Genomic DNA, 26,995 nt, shown 5'->3' with positions numbered 1-26,995 from the left:
CACACTATCTCGCCCCCCATCAGCCTCACACTCTATCCCCCCATCACCTTCACACTCTCTCCCCCATCACCCTCACACTCTCTCTCCGCTATCACTCTAACACTCTCTTTTGTCCACATCACCCTCACACTCTCTCCCCCCATCAAATTCCGACTCTCTCCCCCATCACCCTCACACTCTCTCACACCCATCTTCCTCACACTCTCTCCCCCATCACCCTCACACTCTCTCTCCCCCTATCACCCTCACACTCTCTCTCCCCCAGCACCCTCACACTCTCTCTCCCCATCACCCTCACACTCTCTCACCCCCGTCAAACTCACACTCGCTCTCCCACATCACCTTGACACTCTCACTCCCCAATCACCCTCACACAGTCTCCCCCCATCACCCTCACACTTTCTCTCCCCAGCACCCTCACAATCTCTCTCCCACATCACCCTCAAACTCTCTCTCCCCCATTAACCTTACACTCTCTCTCCCCCGTCAACCTCACACTCTCTCCCACATCACCCTCACACTCTCTCTCCCCCATGACCCTCACATTATCTTTTGCCCACATCACCCTCACACTCTCTCCCCCCATCACCTTCATACTCTCTCCTCCATCACCCTCACACTCTCTCTCCCCATCACCCTCACACTCTCTCCGCCATCATCCTCACACTCTCTCACCCCCATCACCCTCACACTCTCTCTCCCCCATTACCCTCAAACTCTCTCTCCCCCCATTACCCTCACCGTATCTCTCCCCATCACCCTCACAGTATCTCTCCCCATCACCCTCACAATCTCTCTCCCCCATCACCCTCACACTCTCTCTTTACCCCATTACCCTCACACCCTCTCTACCCATAACCTTCACTCTCGCTCCCCCATCATCCTCACACTCTCTCTCCCCCCATCACAATCACACTCTCTCACCCCCCATCACTCTCATACTCTCTCCCCATCACCCTCACATTCTCCCTCCACCCATCACCCTCACACTCTCTCACCCCCATCACCCTCAAACCCTCTATCCAATCCTCAACCTCACACTCTCTCTCCCCACCACCCTCAAACTCCCTCACCCCTTCACACTCACACTCTCTCCCCCCATCACCCTCACACTCTCTCTCCCCCCATCACCTTGACACTCTCTCTCCCCCCATCACCCTCACACTCTCTCCCCCCATCACCCTCACAACCTCTGACCCCATCATCCTCTCACACTCTGACTCCCATCAACCTTCAAATACTCTCTCTCCCCATCATCCTCACACTCTCTCTCCCCCAATCACCCTCACGCTCTCTCCCCCCCATCATCCTCACTCTCTCTCTCCACCATCAACCTCACACTCTCCTTCCCCATCACCATCACATTCTCTCACCCCCATCACCCTCACACTCTCTCTTGCCCCATCACCCTCACACTGTCTCCCCCCATCACCCTCATACTCTCTCCCCCCATCAACTTCACAATCTCTCTCCCCCCATCACCCTCACAATCTCTGACCCCCATCATCCTCTCACACACTGCCCCCCCATCAACCTTCAAAGACACTCTCTCCCCATCATCTTCACACTCTCTCTCCCCCAATTACCCTTACACTCTCTCCCCCCATCATCCTCACTCTCTCTCTCCACCATCAACCTCACACTCTCCTTCCCCATCACCCTCACACTCTCTCACCCCCATCACCCTCACACTCTCTCTTGCCCCATCACCATCACACTCTCTCCCCCATCACCTTCATACTCTCTTCCCACATCACTATCACACTCTCTTTCCCCAATCCCCCTCACAATCTCTCTTGCCCCATCGCCCTCAGACTCTCTCCCTCCATCACCTTCATACTCTCTCCCCCATCACCCTCACAATCTCTCCCCCCAGCACGCTCACACTATCTCTCCCCATCACACTCACACTCTCGCTCCCCATCATCCTCACATTCTCTCCCCCATCTCCCTCACACTCTCTCACCCATCACCCTCGCACTCTCTCTCCCCCATTACCCTCAAACTGTCTCTCCCCCATTACCCTCACAGTATCGCTCCCCATCACCCTCACAATCTCTCTCCCCCATCACCCTCACACTCTCTCTCCCCCATTACCCTCACACCCTCTCTACCCCGATCACAATCACACTCACTCACCTCCCATCACTCTCACACTCTCTCCCCATCACCCTCACATTCTCCCTCCACCCATCACCCTCACACTCTCTCTCCCCATCACCCTCAAACTCCCTCACCCCTTCACACTCACACTCTCTCCCCCCATCACCCTCACACTCTCTCTCCCCCAATCACCCTCACAATCTCCTTCCCCATCACCATCACATTCACTCTCCCCCATCACCCTTACACTCTCTCCCCCATCACCCTCACACTCTCTCTTGCCACATCATCCTCACATTCTCTCTCCCACCTTCACCCTCAAACTTTCTCTCCCCCCATCAGCTTTAGTCTCTCTCCCCCATCGCCCTCACACACTCTCGGCCAATCACCCTCACGCTCTCTCTCCCCCAGCACACTCACACTCTCTCTCCCCCAGCACCATCACACTCTCGCTCCCACATCAACCTCACACTCGCTCTCCCACATCACTCTCACACTCTCTCACCCCCATCACCCTCACACTCTCTCCACCATCACCCTCACACTCTCTCTCCCACAGCACCCTCACACTCTCTCTTGCCCCATCACCCTCATACTCTCTCCCCCATCACCCTCACACTCTCTCTTGCCCACATCACCCTCAGACTCTCTCACACCCATCTCCCTCACACTCTCTCCCCCATCACCCTCACACTCTCTCCACCATCACCCTCACACTCTCTCTCCCACAGCACCCTCACACTCTCTCTTGCCCCATCACCCTCATACTCTCTCCCCCATCACCCTCACACTCTCTCTTGCCCACATCACCCTCAGACTCTCTCACACCCATCTCCCTCACACTCTCTCCCCCATCACCCTCACACTCTATCTCCCCCATCACCCTCACTCTCTCTCTTACCCCATCACCCTCACACTCTCTCCCCATCACCTTAATACACTCCACCCCATCACCCTCACACTCTCTTCCCGCATCAGCTTCACTCTCCCTCCACCATCTCCCTCACACACTCTCCCCCATCACCCTCACACTCTCTCTCCTCCAGCACCCTCACACTCTCTCTTCCCATCACCCTCACACTCTCTCACCCCCGTCAAACTCACACTCTCTCTCCCACATCACCCTGACACTCTCGCTCCCCCATCACCCTCACACAATCTCCCCCCATCACCCTCACACTTTCTCTCCCCCAGCAACCTCACAATCTCTCTCCCACATCACCATCAAACTCTCTCTCCCCCATTAACCTTACACTCTCTCTCCCCCTTCACCTCACACTCTCTCCCCCCTCACCCTCACACACTCTCTCCCCCATGACCCTCACATTATCTTTTGCCCACATCACCCTCACACTACCTCCCCCCATCACCTTCATACTCTCTCCTCCATCACTCTCACACTCTCTACCCCATCACCCTTACACTCTCTACCCCTTCACCCTCACACTCCCTCACCCCCATCACCCTCACACTCTCTCTTGCCCCATCACCCTCACACTCTCTCCCCCCATCACCTTCATACTCTCTCCCTCCATCACTATCACACTCTCTCTCCCCAATCCCCCTCACAATTTCCCTTGCTCCATCACCCTCAGACTCTCTCCCTCCATCACCTTCATACTCTCTCCCCCATCACCCTCACAATCTCTCCCCCATCTCCCTCACACTCTCTCATCTATCACCCTTGCACTCTCTCTCCCCCATTACCCTCAAACTCTCTGTCCCCCATTACCCTCACAGTATCTCTCCCCATCACCCTCACAATCTCTCTCCCCCATCTCCCTCACACTCTCTCACCCATCACCATCGCACTATCTCACCCATCACCCTCGCACTCTCTCTCCCCCATTACCCTCAAACTGTCTCTCCCCCATTACCCTCACTGTATCTCTCCCCATCACCCTCACAATCTCTCTCCCCCATCACCCTCACACTCTCTCTCCCCCCATTACCCTCAAACTCTCTCTACCCCATTACCCTCACAGTATCTCTCCCCATCACCCTCACAATCTCTCTCCCCCATCACCCTCACACTCTCTGTCTACCACATTAGCCTCACACCGTCTCTACCCATAACCTTCACACTCACTCCCCCAACACACTCACACTCTCTCTCCCCAGCACCCTCACACTCTCGCTCCCACATCAACATCACACTCGCTCTCCCACATCACCCTCACACTCTCCCCCATCACCCTCACACTCTCTCTCCCCCAGCACCCTCAAACTCTCTCTTGCCCCATCACCCTCATACTCTCTCCCCCATCACCCTCACACTCTCTCTTGCCCACAACTCCCTCACACTCACTCTCCCCATCACCCTCAATCTCTTTCCCCCATTACCCTCAAACTATCTCACCCCCATCACCCTCACACTCTCTCCCCCATCACCTTCACACTCTCGCCCCATCACTCTCACACTCTCTCTCTCTCCCCATCATCCTCACACACTCTCACCCCCATCATCCTCAAACACTCTCTCCCCATTACCCTCAAACTATCTCGCCCCCCATCAGCCTCACACTCTATTCCCCATCACCTTCACACTCTCTCCCCCATCAGCCTCACACTCTCCCCCATCACCCTCACACTCTCTCACACCCATCACCCTCACACTCTCTTATCCATCACCCTCACACTCTCTCTCCCCCATCACCCTCACACTCTCTCTTATCCCATCACCCTCACACTCTCTCCCCCCATCACCTTAATACAATCTCACACCCATCACCCTCACACTCTCTGCCCGCATCAGCTTCACTCTCCCTCCACCATCACCCTCACACACTCTCCCCCTATCACCCTCACACTCTCTCTCCCCCAGCACCCTCACACTCTCTCTCCCCATCACCCTCACACTCTCTCACCCCCATCAAACTCACACTCGCTCTCCCACATCACCCTGACACTCTCTCTCCCCCATCACCTTCACACAGTCTCCCCCATCAGCCTCACACTTTCTCTCCCCCAGCACCCTTACAATCTCTCTCCCCCATCACCCTCAAACTCTCTCTCCCCCATCAACCTTAAACTCTCTCTCCCCCATCACGCTCACACTCTCTCTCTCCCCCATCACGCTCACACTCTCTCTCACCATCACCTTCACACTCTCTCCCCCATCACCCTCAGACTCTCTCTACCCTATCACGCTCACACTCTCTCCCCCCCATCACCCTCACACTCTCTCCCCGCATCAGCTTCACACTCCCTCCACCATCACCCTCACACACTCTCCCCCTATCACCCTGACACTCTCTCTCCCCATCACCCTCACACTCTCTCTCCTCCCATCACCCTCACACTCTCTCCCCCATCAACTTCACACTCTCTCTCCCCACATCACCCTCACATTCTCTGCCCACATCATCCTCTCACACTCTGCCCCCCCATCACCTTCAAAGTCTCTCTCTCCCCATCATCCTCACACTCTCTCTCTCCCAATCACCCTCACACTCTCTAACCCCCAACATCCTCACTCTCTCTCTCCACCATCAACTTCACACTCTCCTTCCCCATCACCATCACATTCTCTCTCCCCCATCACCCTCACACTCTCTCCCCCATTACCCTTACACTCTCTCTCCCTCCATCACCCTCACACTCTCTCTTGCCACATCATCCTCACATTCTCTCTCCCACCTTCACCCTCAAGCTCACTCTCCCCCATCACCCTCACACTCTCTCTCCGCCATCACCCTCACACTCTCTCTCCCAATCACCCTCACACTCTCTCCCCCATCAGCTTTAGTCTCTCTCCCCAATCGCCCGCTCACACTCTCGCCCCATCACCCTCACACTCTCTCTCCCCCAGCACCCTCACACACTCTCTCCCAATCACCCTCACACTCTCTCCCCCATCAGCTTTAGTCTCTCTCCCCAATCGCCCGCTCACACTCTCGCCCCATCACCCTCACACTCTCTCTCCCCCAGCACCCTCACACACTCTCTCCCCATCACCCTCACACTCTCCCAACCCCATCAACCTGACACTCGCTCTCCCACATCACCCTCACACTCTCTCACCCACATCACCCTCACACTCTCTCCCCCATCACCCTCACGTTCTCTCTCCCTCATCACCCTCACACCCTCCTTTGCCCACATCACCCTCACACTCTCTCTCCCCATCACCCTCAATCTCTTTCCCCCATTACTCTCACACTCTCTCTCCCCCATTACCCTCAAACTATCTCGCCCCCCATCACCCTCACACTCTCTCCCCCATCACCCTCACACTCTCTCTCCCCCAGCACCCTCACACTCTCTCCCCCCAGCACGCTCACACTATCTCTCCCCATCACTCTCACACTCTCGCTCCCCCATCACCCTCACACTCTCTCCCCCATTACCCTCACACTCTCTCTCCCCCCATCACCCTCACACTCTCTCCCCATCACCCTCACACTCTCTCTCCCCCCATCACCCTCACACTCTCTCCCCATCACCCTAACATTCTCTCTCCCCATCACCCTCACACTCTCTCCCCCATCACCCTCACACTGTCTCTCCCCCCATCACCCTCACACTCTCTCCCCCATCACCCTCACACTCTCTCTCCCCCATCACCCTCACACTTTCTCTCCCCCAGCACCCTCACAATCTCTCTCCCCCATCACCCTCAAATTCTCTCTCCCCCATCAACCTTACACACTCTCTCCCCCATCACGCTCACGCTCTCTCTCTACCCCATCCCCCTCACACACTCTCGCACCATCACCTTCACACTCTCTCCCCCATCACCCTCACACTCTCACTACCCTATCACCCTCACACTCTCTCCCCCCATCACCCTCACACTCTCACCCCGCATCAGCTTCACTCTCTCTCCCCATCACCCTCACACGCTCTCACCCCGTCAAACTCACACTCGCTCTCCCACATCACCCTGACACTCTCTCACCCCCATCACCCTCACAAAGTCTCCCCCCATCACCCTCACACTCTCTCCCCATCACCCTCACAGTCAATCTCTCCCATGACCCTCACACTGTCTTTTGCCCACATCAACCTCACACTCTCTCCCCCATCACCTTCATACTCTCTCCTCCATCACCCTCACACTCTCTCTCCTCCATCACCCTCACACTCTCTCCCCCATCACCCTCACACTCTCTCTCCCCATCACCCTCACACTCTCTCTTGCCCCATCAACCTCACACTCTCTCTCACCATCACCTTCACACTCTCTCCCCCATCACCCTCACACTCTCTCTACCCAATCACCCTCACACTCTCTCCCCCATCACCCTCGCACTCTCTCCCCGCATCAGCTTCAACCTCCCTCCACCATCACCCTCACCCCCTCTCCCCCCATCACCCTCACACTCTCTCCCCCAGCACCCTCACACTCTCTCTCCCCATCACCCTCACACTCTCTCACCCCCGTCAAACTCACACTTTCTCTCCCCCAGCACCCTCACAATCTCTCTCCCCCATGACCCTAACATTATCTATTGCCCACATCACCCTCACACTCTCTCCACCCATCACCTTGATACTCTCTCCTCCATCACCCTCACACTCTCTCTCCCCATCACCCTCACAATCTCTTGCCCCATCACCCTCACACTCTCTCCCCCATCACCTTCATAATTTCTCCCCCATCACCCTCACAATCTCTCCCCCCAGCACGCTCACACTATCTCTCCCCAACACACTCACACTCTCGCTCCCCCATCATCCTCACAATCTCTCCCCCATCTCCCTCACACTCTCTCACTCATCACCCTCACGCTGTCTCTCCCCCATTACTCTCCAACTCTCACTCCCCCATTACCCTCACAGTATCTCTCCCCATCACCCTCACAATCTCTCTCCCCCATCACTCTCACACTCTCTCTCCCCCCATTACCCTCAATCTCTCTCTCCACCATTACCCTCACAGTATCTCTCCCCATCACTCTCACAATCTCTCTCCCCCATCACCCTCACACTCTCTCTACCCATAACCTTCACACTCTCTCCCCCATGATCCTCACACTCTTTCTCCCCCCATCACCCTTGCAATCTCTCTCCCCCCATCACAATCACACTCTCTCACCCCCCATCACTCTCACACTCTCTCCCCATCACCCTCACATTCTCCCTCCACCCATTACCCTCAAACCCTTTATCCCCCCATCACCCTCACACTCTCTCTCCCCATCACCCTCAATCTCCCTCACCCCTTCACCCTCACACTCTCTCTCCCCCATCAACCTCACACTCTCTTTCCCCCCATCATCCTCACACTCTCTCCCCCCATCAACTTCACATTCTCTCACCCCCAATCACCCTCACACTCTCTGCCCCCATCATCCTCTCACACTCTGCCCCCCCATCAACCTTCAAAGTCTCTCTCTCCCCATCATCCTCACACTCTCTCTCCCCCAATCAACCTCACACTCTCTCCCCCCCATCATCCTCACTCTCTCTCTCCACCATCAACCTCACACTCTCCTTCCCCATCACCATCACATTCTCTCTCCCCATCACCCTCACACTCTCTCCCCCCATCAACTTCACACTCTCTCTCCCCCCATCACCATCACACTCTCTGCCCCCATCATCCTCACTCTCTCTCTCCACCATCAACTTCACACTCTCCTTCCCCATCACCATCACATTCTCTCTCCCCCATCAACCTCACACTCTCTCCCCCATTACCCTTAGACTCTCTCTCCCTCCATCACCCTCACACTCTCTCTTGCCACATCATCCTCACATTCTCTCTCCCAACTTCACCCTCAAACTCTCCCTCCCCTCATCACCCTCACAATCTCTCTCCCCCCATCACCCTCAAACTCTCTCTCCCCGATCACCCCCACACTCTCTCCCCCCATCAGCTTTAGGCACTCTCCCCCATCGCCCTCACACACTCTTGCCCCATCACCCTCACACTCTCTCTCCCCCAGCACACTCACACTCTCTCTCCCCCAGCACTCTCACACTCTCGCTCCCACATCAACATCACAATCGCTCTCCCACATCACCCTCAAACTGTCTCACCCCCAACACCCTCACACTCTCTCTCCCCCAGCACGCTCACACTCTCTCTTGCCCCATCACCCTCATACTCTCTCCACCAACACCCTCACACTCTCTCTTGCCCACATCACCCTCTCACTCTCTCTTTCCCCATCACCCTCAATCTCTTTCCCCCATTACCCTCACACACTCTCTCCCCCATTACACTCAAACTATCTCGCCCACCCATCACCCTCACACTCTCTCCCCCATCACCTTCACACTCTCTCTCCCCCAGCACCCTTACACTCTCTCTTGCCCCATCACCCTCATACTCTCTCCCCATTACCCTCACACTCTCTCTTGCCCACATCACCCTCACACTCTCTCCCCCATCACCCTCACACTCTCTCTCCCCTATCACCCTCACACTCTCTTTTGTCCACATCACCCTCACACACTCTACCCCCATCAACTTCATACTCTCTCTCCCATCACCCTCACACTCTCTCACACCCATCATCCTCACACTCTCTCCCCCATCACCCTCACAATCTCTCTCCTCCATCACCCTCACACTCCCTCTTACCCCATCACCCTCACACTCTCTCCCCCATCACCTTAATACAATCTCACCCCCACCACCCTCACACTCTCTCCCCGCATCAGCTCCACTCTCCCTCCGCCATCACCCTCACACACGCTCCCCCTATCACCCTCACACTATCTCTCCCCCAGCACCCTCACACTCTCTCTCCCCATCACCCTCACACTCTCTCACCCCCGTCAAACTCACACTCTCTCCCCCATCACCCTCACACTCTCTCTCCCCCATCACGCTCACACTCTCTCTCTCCCCCATCACCCTGAGACTCTCTCTCCCCCATCACGCTCACACTCTCTCTCCCCCATCATGCTCACACTCTCTCTCTCCCCCATCACCCTCACACTCTCTCCCCATCACCCTCACACTCTCTCTCCCCCATCACCCTCGCACTCTCTCTACACTATCACGCTCACATTCTCGCTACCCACATCACCCTCACACTCTCTGCCCACATCATCCTCTCACACTCTGCACCCCATCACCTTCAAAGTCTCTCTCTCCCCATCATCCTCACACTCTCCTTCCCCATCACCATCACATTCTCTCTCCCTCCAGCACCCTCACACTCTCTCCCCCATCACCCTCACACTCTCTCCCCCATCACCCTCACACTCGCTCTTCCCCATCACCCTCACACTCTCTCTCACCATCACCCTCACACTCTCTCTACCCAATCACCCTCACACTCTCTCCCCCATCACCCTCGCACTCTCTACCCCATCACCCTCACACTCTCTCCCCGCATCAGTTTCACTCTCCCTCTACCATCACCCTCAAACCCTCTCCCCCCATCACCATCACACTCTCTCCCCCAGCACCCTCACACTCTCTCTCCCCATCACCCTCACACTCTCTCACCCCCGTCAAACTCACACTCGCTCTCCCACATCACCTTGACACTCTCGCTCCCCCATCACCCTCACACAGTCTCCCCCCAGCACGCTCACAATCTCTCTCCGCCCATCACCCTCAAACTCTCTCTCCCCGATCACCCTCACACTCTCTCCCCCATCAGCTTTAGGCTCTCTCCCCCATCGCCCTCACACACTCTTGCCCCATCACCCTCTCGCTCTCTCTCCCCCAGCACACTCACACTCTCTCTCCCCCAGCACCCTCACACTCTCGCTCCCACATCAACATCACGCTCGCTCTCCCCCATCGCCCTCACACACTCTTGCCCCATCACCCTCTCACTCTCTCACCCCCATCACCCTCACACTCTCTCCCCCATCACCCTCACACTCTCTCTCCCCCAGCAACCTCACATTCTCTCTTGCCACATCACCCTCATACTCTCTCCCCCATCACCCTCACACTATATCTTGCCCACATCACCCTCTCACTCTCTCTTTCCCCATCACCCTCAATCTCTTTCCACCATTACCCTCACACACTCTCTCCCCCATTACACTCAAACTATCTCGCCCACCCATCACCCTCACACTCTCTCCCCCATCACCTTCACACTCTCTCTCCCCCAGCACCCTTACACTCTCTCTTGCCCCATCACCCTCATACTCTCTCCCCATTACCCTCACACTCTCTCTTGCCCACATCACCCTCACACTCTCTCCCCATCACCTTCACACTATCTCACGCCCATCACCCTCACACTCTCTCCCCCATCACCCTCACACTCTCTCTCCCCTATCACCCTCACACTCTCTTTTGTCCACATCACCCTCACACACTCTACCCCCATCAACTTCATACTCTCTCTCCCATCACCCTCACACTCTCTCACACCCATCATCCTCACACTCTCTCCCCCATCACCCTCACAATCTCTCTCCTCCATCACCCTCACACTCCCTCTTACCCCATCACCCTCACACTCTCTCCCCCATCACCTTAATACAATCTCACCCCCACCACCCTCACACTCTCTCCCCGCATCAGCTTCACTCTCCCTCCGCCATCACCCTCACACACGCTCCCCCTATCACCCTCACACTATCTCTCCCCCAGCACCCTCACACTCTCTCTCCCCATCACCCTCACACTCTCTCACCCCCGTCAAACTCACTCTCTCTCCCCCATCACCCTCACACTCTCTCTCCCCCATCACGCTCACACTCTCTCTCTCCCCCATCACCCTGAGACTCTCTCTCCCCCATCACGCTCACACTCTCTCTCCCCCATCATGCTCACACTCTCTCTCTCCCCCATCACCCTCACACTCTCTCCCCATCACCCTCACACTCTCTCTCCCCCATCATGCTCACACTCTCTCTCTCCCCCATCACCCTCGCACTCTCTCTACACTATCACGCTCACATTCTCGCTACCCACATCACCCTCACACTCTCTGCCCACATCATCCTCTCACACTCTGCACCCCATCACCTTCAAAGTCTCTCTCTCCCCATCATCCTCACACTCTCCTTCCCCATCACCATCACATTCTCTCTCCCTCCAGCACCCTCACACTCTCTCCCCCATCACCCTCACACTCTCTCCCCCATCACCCTCACACTCGCTCTTCCCCATCACCCTCACACTCTCTCTCACCATCACCCTCACACTCTCTCTACCCAATCACCCTCACACTCTCTCCCCCATCACCCTCGCACTCTCTCCCCCAGCACCCTCACACTCTCTCTCCCCATCACCCTCACACTCTCTCACCCCCGTCAAACTCACACTCGCTCTCCCACATCACCTTGACACTCTCGCTCCCCCATCACCCTCACACAGTCTCCCCCCAGCACGCTCACAATCTCTCTCCGCCCATCACCCTCAAACTCTCTCTCCCCGATCACCCTCACACTCTCTCCCCCATCAGCTTTAGGCTCTCTCCCCCATCGCCCTCACACACTCTTGCCCCATCACCCTCTCGCTCCCTCTCCCCCAGCACACTCACACTCTCTCTCCCCCAGCACCCTCACACTCTCGCTCCCACATCAACATCAAGCTCGCTCTTCCCCATCGCCCTCACACACTCTTGCCCCATCACCCTCTCACTCTCTCACCCCCATCACCCTCACACTCTCTCCCCCATCACCCTCACACTCTCTCTCCCCCAGCAACCTCACATTCTCTCTTGCCACATCACCCTCATACTCTTCCCCCATCACCCTCACACTCTCTCTTGCCCACATCACCCTCTCACTCTCTCTTTCCCCATCACCCTCAATCTCTTTCCCCCATTACCTTCACACACTCTCTCCCACATTACCCTCAAACTATCTCGCCCCCCCATCACCCTCACACTCTCTCCCCCATCACCCTCATACTCTCTCCCCCATCACCCTCACACTCTCTCTTGCCCACATCACCCTCACACTCTCTCTCCCCATCACCCTCAATCTCTTTACCCCATTACCCTCACACTCTTCCCCCCCCATTACCCTCAAACTTTCTCGCCCCCCCATCACCCTCACACTCTCGCCCCCATCACCTTCACACTCTCTCATGCCCATCACCCTCACACTCTCTCCCTCCATCACCCTCACACTCTCTCTCCCCCAGCACCCTCACACTTTCTCTTGCCCTATCACCCTCATACTCTCTCTCCACATCACCCTCAATCTCTTTCCCCATTACCCTCACACTCGCTCTCCCCCATTACCCTCAAACTATCTCGCCCCCCCATCACCCTCACACTCTCGCCCCCATCACCTTCACACTCTCTCATGCCCATCACCCTCACACACTCTCCCTCCATCACCCTCACACACTCTCTCCCCCAGAAACCTCACACTCTCTCTTGCCCTATCACCCTCATACTCTCTCTCCACATCACGCTCAATCTCTTTCCCCATTACCCTCACACTCTCTCTCCCCCATTACCCTCAAACTATCTCACCCCCCCATCACCCTCACACTCTCTCCCCTTCACCTTCATACTCTCTCCCCCATCACCCTCACACTCTCTCCCTCCATCACCTTAATACAATCTCCCCCCTCACCCTCACACTCTCTCCCCCCAGCACGCTCACACTATCTCTCCCCATCACTCTCAGACTCTCGCTCCCCCATCACCCTCACACTCTCTCCCCCATCACCCTCACACTCTCTCTCCCCCCATCACCCTCACACTCTCTCCCCATCACCCTTACACACTCTCTCCCCCATCACCCTCACACTCTCTCTCTTCCCCATCCCCCTCACACACTCTCTCACCATCACCTTCACACTCTCTCCCCCATCACCCTCACACTCTCTCTACCCTATCACCCTCACACTCTCTCCCCCCATCACCCTCACACTCTCACCCCGCATCAGCTTCACTCTCCCTCCACCATCACCCTCACACTCTCTCCCCCAGCACCCTCACACTCTCTCACCCCGTCAAACTCACACTCGCTCTCCCACATCACCCTGACACTCTCTCACCCCCATCACCCTCACAAAGTCTCCCCCCATCACCCTCACACTTTCTCTCCCCCAGCACCCTCACAATCTCTCTCCCACATCACCCTCAAACCCTCTCTCCACCATCAACCTTACACTCTCTCTTGCCCCATCACCTTCACACTCTCTCCCCCATCACCCTCACACACTCTCTACCCAATCACCCTCACACTCTCTCCCCCCATCACCCTCACACTCTCTCCCCCCATCACCCTTGCACTCTCTCCCTTCATCAGCTTCACTCTCCGTCCACCATCACCCTCACACCCTCTCCCCCCATGACCCTCACACTCTCACCCCCAGCACCCTCACACTCTCTCCCCCCATCACCCTCACACTCTCTCACCCCCATCATCCTCACACTCTCTCCCCGATCTCCCTCACACTCTCTCACCATCACCCTCACGCTGTCTCTCCCCCATTACCCTCACAGTATCTCTCCCCATCACCCTCACAATCTCTCTCCCCCATCACCCTCACACTCTCTCAACCCATAACCTTCACAATCTCTCCCCCATCATCCTCACACTCTATCTCCCCCCATCACCCTCGCACTCTCTCTCCCCCCATCACCCTCAAACCCTCTATCCCCCCATCACCCTCACACTCTCTCTCCCCATCACACTCAAACTCCCTCACCCCTTCACCCTCACACTCTCTCTCCCCCCATAACCCTCACACTCTCTGCTCCCATCATCCTCTCACACTCTGCCCCCCCATCAACCTTCAAAGTCTCTCTCTCCCCATCATCCTCACACTCTCTCTCCCCCAATCACCCTCACACTCTCTCCCCCCCATCATCCTCACTCTCTCTCCCCCAGCACCCTCACACTCTGTGTCCCCATCACCCTAACACTCTCTCACCCCGTCAAACTCACAGTCGCTCTCCCACATCACCCTGACACTCTCTCACCCCCATCACCCTCACAAAGTCTCCCCCATCACCCTCATACTTTCTCTCCCCCAGCACCCTCACAATCTCTCTCCCACATCACCCTCAAACTCTCTGTCCACCATCAACCTTACACTCTCTCTCCCCCGTAACCCTCACACTCTCTCCCCCATCACCCTCACATTCTCTCTCTCCCCCATCACCCTCACAGTCACTCTCTCCCATGAGCCTCACACTATCTTTTGCCCACATCACCCTCACACTCTCTCACCGCATCACCCTCACAATCTCTCCCCCATCACCCTCACACTCTCTCCCCCATCATCTTCACACTCTCTGTCCCCCATCACCCTCACACTCTCTCCTCCATCATGCTCACACACTCTCTCCCCATCACCCTCACAATCTCTCCCCCATCACCCTCACAATCTCTCCCCCATCATCCTCACACTCTCTCTCCCCCCATCACCCTCACACTCTCTCTTGCCCCATCACCCTCACACTCTCTCCCCCCATCACCCTCGCACTCTCTCCCCGCATCAGCTTCACTCTTCCTCCACCATCACCCTCACAACCTCTCCCCCTATGACCCTCGCACTCTCTCTCCCCATCACACTCAAACACCCTCACCCCTTCACACACACACTCTCTCCCCCCATCACCCTCGCACTCTCTCCCCGCATCAGCTTCACTCTCCCTCCACCATCACCCTCACACCCTCACCCCCAGCACCCTCACACTATCTCTCCCCCCATCAACCTCACACGCTCTCTCCCCCCATCAAACTCACACTCTCTCCCCCCATCAACTTCACATTCTCTCTCCCCTCATCACCCTCATACTCTCTGCCCGCATCATCCTCTCACACTCTGCCCCCCCATCAACCTTCAAAGTCTCTCTCTCCCCATCACCCTCACACGCTCTCCCCCCATCAACTTCACACTCTCTCTCCCCCAGTCACCATCACATTCTCTCTCCCCCATCAACCTCACACTCTCTCCCCATTACCCTTAGACTCTCTCTCCCTCCATCACCCTCACACTTTCTCTTGCCACATCATCCTCACATTCTCTCTCCCACCTTCACCCTCAAACTCTCCTTCCACTCATCACCCTCACACTCTCTCTCCCCCCATCACCCTCAAACTCTCTCTCCCCGATCACCCTCACACTCTCTCCCCCCATCAGCTTTAGGCTCTCTCCCCCATCGCCCTCACACACTCTTGCCCCATCACCCTCTCGCTCTCTCTCCCCCAGCACACTCACACTCTCTCTCCCCCACCACCCTCACACTCTCGCTCCCACATCAACATCACACTCGATCTCCGACATCACCCTCACACTCTCTCACCCCCATCACCCTCACACTCTCTCCCCCATCACCCTCACACTCTCTCTCCCCCAGCACCCTCACACTCTCTCTTGCCCCATCACCCTCATACTCTGTCCCCCATCACCCTCACCCTCTCTGTTGCCCACATCACCCTCTCACTCTCTCTTTCCCCATCACCCTCAATCTCTTTCCCCCATTAACCTCACACACTCTCTCTCCCATTACCCTCAAACTATCTCGCCCCCCCATCACCCTCACACTCTCTCCCCCATCACCTTCACACTCTCTCTCCCCCAGCAACCTTACACTCTCTCTTGCCCCATCACCCTCATACTCTCTCCCCCATTACCCTCACACTCTCTCTTGCCCACATCACCCTCACACTCTCTCTCCCCATCACCCTCAATCACTTTCCCCCATTACCCTCACACTCTCTCTCCCCCATTACCCTCAAACTATCTCGCCCTCCCATCACCCTCACACACTCTCCCCCATCACCTTCACACTCTTGTCCCATCACTCTCACACTCTCTCTCTCTCCCCATCATCCTCACACACTCTCTCCCCCCATCATCCTCAAACACTCTCTCCCCCATTACCCTCACACTATCTCGCCCCCATCAGCCTCACACTCTATCCCCCCATCACCTTCACACTCTCTCCCCCATCACCCTCACACTCTCTCTCCCCCATCACCCTCACACTCTCTCTTATCCCATCACCCTCACACTCACTCCCCCCATCACCTTAATACAATCTCACCCCCATCACCCTCACAGACTCGCCCCGCATCAGCTTCACTCTCCCTGCACCATCACCCTCACACACTCTCCCCCTATCACCCTCACACTCTCTCTCCCCCAGCACCCTCACACTCTCTCTCCCCATCACCCTCACACTCTCTCACCCCCGTCAAACTCACACTCGCTCTCCCACATCACCCTGACACTCTGTCTCCCCATCACCATCTCACAGTCTACCCCCATCAGCCTCACACTTTCTCTCCCCCAGCACCCTCACAATCTCTCTCCCACATCACCCTCAAACTCTATCTCCCCCATCAACCTTACACTCTCTCTCCCCCATCACGCTCACACTCTCTCTCTCCCCCATCACTTTCACACTCTCCCTCACCATCACCTTCACACTCTCTCCCCCATCACCCTCACACTCTCTCTACCCTATCACGCTCACACTCTCTCCCCCATCACCCTCACACTCTCTCCTCGCATCAGCTTCACTCTCCCTCCACCATCACCCTCACACACTCTCCCCCTATCACCCTCACACTCTCTCTCCCCATCACCCTCAAACTCCCTCACCCCTTCACACTCACACTCTCTCCCCCCATCACCCTCCCACTCTCTCTCCCCCAACACCCTCACACTCTCTCCCCGATCAACTTCACACTCTCGCACCCCCCATCACCCTCACACTCTCTCTCCCCCTTCACCCTCACACTCTCTCTCCCCCATCACCCTCACACTCTCACTACCCCCATCACCCTCACACTCTCTCCCCCATCACCCTCACACTCTCTCTCCCCATCACCCTCACACCCTCTCCCCCATCAACCTCACACTCTCTCCCCCAGCACCCTCACACTCTCTCTCCCCCCATCAACCTCACGCGCTCTCTCCCCCCATCATCCTCACACTCTCTCCCCCCATCAACTTCACATTCTCTCTCCCCCAATCACCCTCACACTCTCTGCCCCCATCATCCTCTCACACTCTGCCCCCCCCATCAACCTTCAAAGTCTCTCTCTCCCCATCATCCTCACACTCTCTCTCCCCCAATCAAACTCACACTCTCTCCCCCATCACCCTCACATTCTCTCCCCCCCATCATCCTCACTCTCTCACTCCACCATCAAACTCACACTCTCCTTCCCCATCACCATCACATTCTCTCTCCCCCATCACCCTCACACTCTCTCCCCCCATCAACTTCACACTCTCTCTCCCCCAATCACCATCACACTCTGCCCCCATCATCCTCACTCTCTCTCTCCACCATCAACTTCACACTCTCCTTCCCCATCACCATCACATTCTCTCTCTCCCATCAACCTCACACTCTCTCGCCCATTACCCTTAGACTCTCTCTCCCTCCATCACCCTCACACTCTCTCTTGCCACATCATCCTCACATTCTCTCTCCCACCTTCACCCTCAAACTCTCCTTCCACTCATCACCCTCACACTCTCTCTCCCCCCATCACCCTCACACTCTCTCCCCCCATCAGCTTTAGGCTCTCTCCCCCATCGCCCTCACACACTCTTGCCCCATCACCCTCTCGGTCTCTCTCCCCCAGCACACTCACACTCTCTCTACCCCACCACCCTCACACTCACGCTCCCACATCAACATCACACTCGATCTCCCACATCACCCTCACACTCTCTCACCCCCATCACCCTCACACTCTCTCCCCCATCACCCTCACAGTCTCTCTCCACCAGCACCCTCACACTCTCTCTTGCCCCATCACCCTCATACTCTGTCCCCCATCTCTCTCACACTCTCTGTTGCCCACATCATCCTCTCACTCTCTCTTTCCCCACCACCCTCAATCTCTTTCCCCCATTACCCTCACGCACTCTCTCCCCCATTACCCTCAAACTATCTCGTCCCCCTTTCACCCTCACACTCTCTCCCCCATCACCTTCACACTCTCTCTCCCCCAGCAACCTTCCACTCTCTCTTGCCCCATCACCCTCATACTCTCTCCCCCATTACCCTCACACTCTCTCTTGCCCACATCACCCTCACACTCTCTCTCCCCATCACCCTCAATCACTTGCCCCATTACCCTCACACTCTCTCTCCCCCATTACCCTCAAACTATCTCGCCCTCCCATCACCCTCACACACTCTCCCCCATCACCTTCACACTCTTGCCCCATCACTCTCACACTCTCTCTCTCTCCCCATCATCCTCACACACTCTCTCCCCCCATCATCCTCAAACACTCTCTCCCCCATTACCCTCACACTTTCTCGCCCCCCATCAGCCTCACACTCTATCCCCCCATCACCTTCACCCTCTCTCCCCCATCACCCTCACACACTCTCTCCCCCATCACCCTCACACTCTCTCTTATCCCATCACCCTCACACTCACTCCCCCCATCACCTTAATACAATCTCACCCTCATCACCCTCACACTCTCGCCCCGCATCAGCTTCACTCTCCCTGCACCATCACCCTCACACACTCTCCCCCTATCACCCTCACACTCTCTCTCCCCCAGCACCCTCACACTCTCTCTCCCCATCACCCTCACACTCTCTCACCCCCGTCAAACTCACACTCGCTCTCCCACATCACCCTGACACTCTCTCTCCCCATCACCATCACACAGTCTACCCCCATCAGCCTCACACTTTCTCTCCCCCAGCACCCTCACAATCTCTCTCCCACATCACCCTCAAACTCTATCTCCCCCATCAACGTTACACTCTCTCTCCCCCATCACGCTCACACTCTCTCTCTCCCCCATCACTTTCACACTCTCTCTCACCATCACCTTCACACTCTCTCCCCCATCACCCTCACACTCTCTCTACACTATCACGCTCAGACTCTCTCCCCCCCATCACCCTCACACTCTCTCCTCGCATCAGCTTCACTCTCCCTCCACCATCACCCTCACACACTCTCCCCCTATCACCCTCACACTCTCTCTCCCCCAGCACCCTCACACTCTCTCTCCCCATCACCCTCACACTCTCTCACCCCCGTCAAACTCACACTCGCTCTCCCACATCACCCTGACACTCTCTCTCCCCATCACGATCACACAGTCTACCCCCATCAGCCTCACACTTTCTCTCCCCCAGCACCCTCACAATCTCTCTCCCACATCACCCTCAAACTCTATCTCCCCCATGAACGTTACACTCTCTCTCCCCCATCACGCTCACACTCTCTCTCTCCGCCATCACTTTCACACTCTCTCTCACCATCACCTTCACACTCTCTCCCCCATCACCCTCACACTCTCTCTCCCCATCACCCTCAAACTCCCTCACCCCTTCACACTCACACTCTCTCCCCCCATCACCCCCACACTCTCTCTCCCCCCATCACCCTCCAACTCTCTCTCCCCCAACACCCTCACACTCTCTCCCCGATCAACTTCACACTCTCGCACCACCCATCACCCTCACACTCTCTCTCCCCCTTCACCCTCACACTCTCTCTCCCCCCATCACCCTCACACTCTCGCTACCCCCATCACCCTCACACTCTCTCCCCCATCACCCTCACACTCTCTCTCCCCAATCACCCTCACACTCTCTCCCCCCCATTATCCTCACTCTCTCTCTCCACCATCAACCTCACACTCTCCTTCCCCATCACCATCACATTCTCTCTCCCCCATCACCCTCACACTCTCTCCCCCATTACCATTACACTCTCTCTCCCTCCATCACCCTCACACTCTCTCTTGCCACATCATCCTCACATTCTCTCTCCCACCTTCACCCTCACACACTCTCCCCCCATCATCTTCATACTCTCGCCCCCATCACCGTCACACTCTATCCCTCCATCACCTTAATACAATCTCCCCCCTCACCCTCACACTCTCTCCCCCCAGCACGCTCACACTATCTCTCCCCATCACTCTCACACTCTCGCTCCCCCATCACCCTCACACTCTCTCCCCCATCACCCTCACACTCTCTCTCCCCCATCACCCTCACACTCTCTCCCCATCACCCTCACACTCTCTCTCCCCCATCACCCTCACACTCTCTCTCCCCCATCACCCTCACACTCTCTCCCCCATCACCCTCACACTCTCGCTCCCCCATCACCCTCACACTCTCTCCCCCATCACCCTCACACTCTCGCTCCCCCCATCACCCTCACACTCTCTCTACCCCATCACCCTCACACTTTCTCTCCCCCAGCACCCTCAAAATCGCTCTCCCCCATCACCCTCAAACTCTCTCTCCGCCATCAAACTTACACACTCTCTCCCCATCACGCTCACGCGCTCTCTCTCCCCCATCCCTCTCACACACTCTCTCACCATCACCTTCACACTCTCTCCCCCATCACCCTCACACTCTCTCCACCCTATCACCCTCACACTCTCTCCCCCATGACCTTCACACTCTCACCCCGCAACAGCTTCACTCTCCCTCCACCATCACCCTCACACACTCTCCCCCATCACCCTCACAATCTCTCCCCCAGCACCCTCACACTCTCTCTCCCCATCACCCTCACATTCTCTCACCCCGTCAAGCTCACACTCGCTCTCCCACATCACCCTGACACTCTCTCACCCCCATCACCCTCACAAAGTCTCCCCCAATCACCCTCACACACTCTCACCCCTATCACCCTCACACTCTCTCTCCCCCATCACCCTCACACTCTCTCTCCCCCATCACCCTCACACTCTCTCTCCCCCATCACCCTCACACTCTCTCTTGCCCCATCACCCTCACACTCTCTCTCACCATCACCTTCACACTCTCTCCCCCATCACCCTCACACTCTCTCTACCCAATCACCCTCACACTCTCACTACCCAATCACCCTCGCACTCTCTCCCCGCATCAGCTTCACTCTCCCTCCACCATCACCCTCACACCCTCTCCCCCCATCACCCTCACACTCTCTCCCCATCACCCTCACACTCTCTCACCCCCGTCAAACCTACACTCGCTCTCCCACATCACCCTGACACTCTCGCTCCCCCATCACCCTCACACAGTCTACCCCATCACCCTCACACTTACTCTCCCCATCACCCTCACACTCTCTCCCCCCATCACCTTCATACTCTCTCCTCCATCACCCTCACACTCTCTCACCACATCACCCTCACACAGTCTCCCCCATCACCCTCACACTTTCTCTCCCCCATCACCCTCACACTCTCTCCCCCATCACCCTCACATTATCTTTTGCCCCATCACCCTCACACTCTCTCCCCCAGTCACCTTCATACTCTCTCCCCCATCACTATCACACCCTCTCCCCATCACCCTCACATTCTCCCTCCACCCATCACCCTCACACTATCTCACCCCCTTCACCCTCAAACCCTCTACCCCCATCACCCTCACACTCTCTCTCCCCATCACCCTCAAACTCCCTCACCCCTTCACCCTCACAATCTCTCTCCCCCATCAACCTCACACTCTCTCTCCCCCCATCACCTGCACACTCTCTCCCCCCATCAGCCTCTCACACTCTGCCCCCCCCATCAACCTTCAAAGTCTCTCTCTCCCCATCAACCTCAGACTCCCTGCCCCCATCAACTTCACACTCTCTCTCCCCCCATCAACATCACACTCTCTGCCCCCATCATCCTCTCACACTCTGCCCCCCCATCAACCTTCAAAGTCTCTCTCTCCCCATCATCCTCACACTCTCTCTCCCCCAATCACCCTCACACTCTCTCCCCCCATCATCCTCACTCTCTCTCTCCACCATCAACTTCACACTCTCCTTCCCCATCACCATCACATTCTCTCACCCCCATCAACCTCACACTCCCTCCCCCATTACCCTTAGACTCTCTCTCCCTCCATCACCCTCACACTCTCTCTTGCCACATCATCCTCACATTCTCTCTCCCACCTTCACCCTCAAACTTTCCCTCCCCTCATCACCCTCACACTCTCTCTCCACCCATCACCCTCAAACTCCCTCTCCCCCATCACCCTCACACTCTCTCCCCCCATCAGCTTTAGGCTCTCTCCCCCATCGCCCTCACACTCTTGCTCCCACATCAACATCACACTCGCTCTCCCACATCTCCCTCACACTCTCTCACCCCCATCACCCTCACACTCTCTCCCCCATCACCCTCACACTCTCTCTCCCCAGCACCCTCACACTCTCTCCCCCATCACCCTCACACTCTCTCTCCCCAGCACCCTCACACTCTCCCTTGCCCCATCACCCTCATACTCTCTCCCCCATCACCCTCACACTCTCTCTTGCCCACATCACCCTCACACTGTCTCTTTCCCCATCACCCTCAATCTCTTTCCCCCATTACCCTCACACTGTCTCTCCCCCATTACCCTCAAACTATCTCACCCCCCCCATCACCCTCACACTCTCACCCCCATCACCCTCACACTCTCTCTACCCAATCACCCTCGCACTCTCTCCACGCATCAGCTTCACTCTCCCTCCACCATCACCCTCACACTTTCTCACCCCCGTCAAACTCACACTCGCTCTCCCACATCACCCTGACACTCTCGCTCCCCCATCACGCTCACACAGTCTCCCCCATCACCCTCACACTTTCTCTCCCCCAGCACCCTCACAATCTCTCTCCCACATCACCCCCAAACTCTCTCTCCCCCATTAACCTTACACTGTCTCTCCCCCATCACCTTCATACTCTCTCCCCCATCACCTTCATACTCTCTCCCCATCACCCTCACACTCTCTCCCCCATCACCCTCACACTCTCTCTTGCCCCATCACCCTCACACTCTCCCTCCAGCCATCACCCTCACACTATCTCACCCCCCATCACCCTCAAACCCTCTATCCCCCATCACCCTCACACTCTCTCTCCCCATCACCCTCAAACCCTCTATCCCCCCATCACCCTCACACTCTCTCTCCCCCCATCAACCTCACACTCTCTCTCCCCCCATCACCCTCACACTCTCTGCCCCCATCATCCTCTCACACTCTGCCCCCCCCATTAACGTTCAAATTCTCTCTCTCCCCATCATCCTCACACTCTCTCTCCCCCAATCACCCTCACACTCTCTCCCCACCATCATCCTCACTCTCTCTCTCCACCATCAACCTCACACTCTCCTTCCCCATCACCATCACATTCTCTCTCCCCCATCACCCTCACAGTCTCTCCCCCCATCAACTTCACACTCTCTCACCCCCATCAACATCACACTCTCTGCCCCCATCATCCTCTCACACTCTGCCCCCCATCAACCTTCAAAGTCTCTCTCTCCCCTCATCCTCACACTCTCTCTCACCCAATCACCCTCACACTCTCTCCCCCCATCATCCTCACTCTCTCTCCCCACAATCAACTTCACACTCTCCTTCCCTATCACCATCACATTCTCTCTCCCCCATCAACCTCACACTCTCTCCCCCATTACCCTTAGATTCTCTCTCCCTCCATCACCCTCACACTCTCTCTTGCCACATCATCCTCACACTCTCTCTCCCACCTTCACCCTCAAACTCTCCCTCCCCCCATCACCCTCACACTCTCTCCCCCCATCATCTTTAGGCTCTCTCCCCCATCGCCCTCACACACTCTTGCCCCATCACCTTCACACTCTCTCTCCCCCAACACACTCAGACTCTCTCTCCCCCAGCACCCTCACACTCTCGCTCCCACATCAACATAACACTCGCTCTCCCACATCACCCTCACACTCTCTCACCCCCATCACCCTCGCACTCTCTCCCCCATCACCCTCACACTCTCTCTCCCCCAGCACCCTCACACTCTCTCTTGCCCCATCACCCTCACACTTTCTCACCCCCGTCAAACTCACACTCGCTCTCCCCATCACCCTCACACAGTCTCCCCCCATCACCCTCACACTTTCTCTCCCCCAGCACCCTCACAATCTCTTTCCCACATCACCCTCAAACTCTCTCTCCCCCATTAACCTTACATTCTCTCTCCCCCATCACCTTCATACTCTCTCCCCCATCACCTTCATACTCTCTCCCCATCACCCTCACACTCTCTCCCCATCACCCTCACACTCTCTCTTGCCCCATCACCCTCACACTCTCCCTCCACCCATCACCCTCACACTTTCTCACCCCCATCACCCTCAAACCCTCTATCTCCCAATCACCCTCACACTCTCTCTCCCCATCACCCTCAAACTCCCTCACCCCTTCACCCTCACACTCTCTCTCCCCCCATCAACCTCACACTCTCTCTCTCCCCATCACCCTCACACTCTCTCCCCCCATCAACTTCACACTCTCTCTCCCCCCATCACCCTCACACTCTCTCCCCCCATCAACTTTACATTCTCTCTCCCTCCATCACCCTCACACTCTCTGCCCCCATCATCCTCTCACACTCTGCCCCCCCATTAACGTTCAAATTCTCTCTCTCCCCATCATTCTCACACTCTCTCTCCCCCAATCACCCTCACACTCTCTCCCCACCATCATCCTCACTCTCTCTCTCCACCATCAACCTCACACTCTCCTTCCCCATCACCATCATATTCTCTCTCCCCCATCATCCTAACAGTCTCTCCCCCCATCAACTTCACACTCTGTCACCCCCATCAACATCACGCTCTCTGCCCCCATCATCCTCTCACACTCTGCCCCCCATCAACCTTCAAAGTCTCTCTCTCCCCATCATCCTCACACTCTCTCTCACCCAATCACCCTCACACTCTCTCGCCCCATCATCCTCACTCTCTCTCCCCACAATCAACTTCACACTCTCCTTCCCCATCACCATCACATTCTCTCTCCCCCATCAACCTCACACTCTCTCCCCCATTACCCTTAGATTCTCTCTCCCTCCATCACCCTCACACTCTCTCTTGCCACATCATCCTCACACTCTCTCTCCCACCTTCACCCTCAAACTCTCCCTCCCCCCATCACCCTCACACTCTCTCCCCCCATCATCTTTAGGCTCTCTCCCCCATCGCCCTCACACACTCTTGCCCCGTCACCCTCACGCTCTCTCTCCCCCAACACACTCAGACTCTCTCTCCCCCAGCACCCTCACACTCTCGCTCCCACATCAACATAACACTCGCTCTCCCACATCACCCTCACACACTCTCACCCCCATCACCCTCGCACTCTCTCCCCCATCACCCTCACACTCTCTCTCCCCCAGCACCCTCACACTCTCTCTTTCCCCATCACCCTCATACTCTCTCCCCCATCACCCTCACACTCTCTCTTGCCCACATCACCCTCACACTCTCTTTTTCCCCATCATCCTCAATCTCTTTCCCCCATTACCCTCACACTGTCTCTCCCCCATTACCCTCAAACTATCTCGCCCCCCCATTTCCCTCACACTCTCTCCCCCATCACCTTCACACTCTCTCTCCCCCAGCACCCTTACACTATCTCTTGCCTCATCACCCTCATACTCTCTCCCCATTACCCTCACACTCTCTCTTGCGCACATCATCCTCACACTCTCTCTCCCCATCACCTTCAATCTCTTTCCCCCATTACCCTCACACTCTCTCTCCCCCAGTACCCTCAAACTATCTCCCCCATCACCCTCACACTCTCTCTCCCCCCATCACCTTCACACTCTCTCCCCATCACCCTCACACTCTCTCTCCCCCCCATCACCCTCACACTCTCTCCCCCATCACCCTCACACTCTCTCTCCCCCCATCACCTTCACACTCTCTCCCCATCACCCTCACACTCTCTCTCCCCCCCATCACCCTCACACTCTCTCCCCATCACCCTAACAAACTCTCTCCCCATCACCCTCACACTCTCTCTCCCCCATCACCCTCACACTTTCTCTCCCCCAGCACCCTCACAATCTCTCTCCCCCATCACCCTCAAATTCTCTCTCCCCCATCAACCTTACACACTCTCTCCCCCATCACGCTCACGCTCTCTCTCTCCCCCAACCCCCTCACACACTCTCTCACCATCACCTTCACACTCTCTCCCCATCACCCTCACACTCTCTCCCCCATCACCCTCACACTGGCTCTCCCCTCATCCCCCTCACACTCTCTCCCCATCACCCTCACAC

The sequence above is a fragment of the Carcharodon carcharias genome, chromosome 9 (assembly GCF_017639515.1).
Source record: "Carcharodon carcharias isolate sCarCar2 chromosome 9, sCarCar2.pri, whole genome shotgun sequence".
Classification (NCBI taxonomy): domain Eukaryota; kingdom Metazoa; phylum Chordata; class Chondrichthyes; order Lamniformes; family Lamnidae; genus Carcharodon; species Carcharodon carcharias.
The sequence above is the reverse complement of the archived record's forward strand: the minus strand, read 5'-3'. Positions refer to the sequence as shown.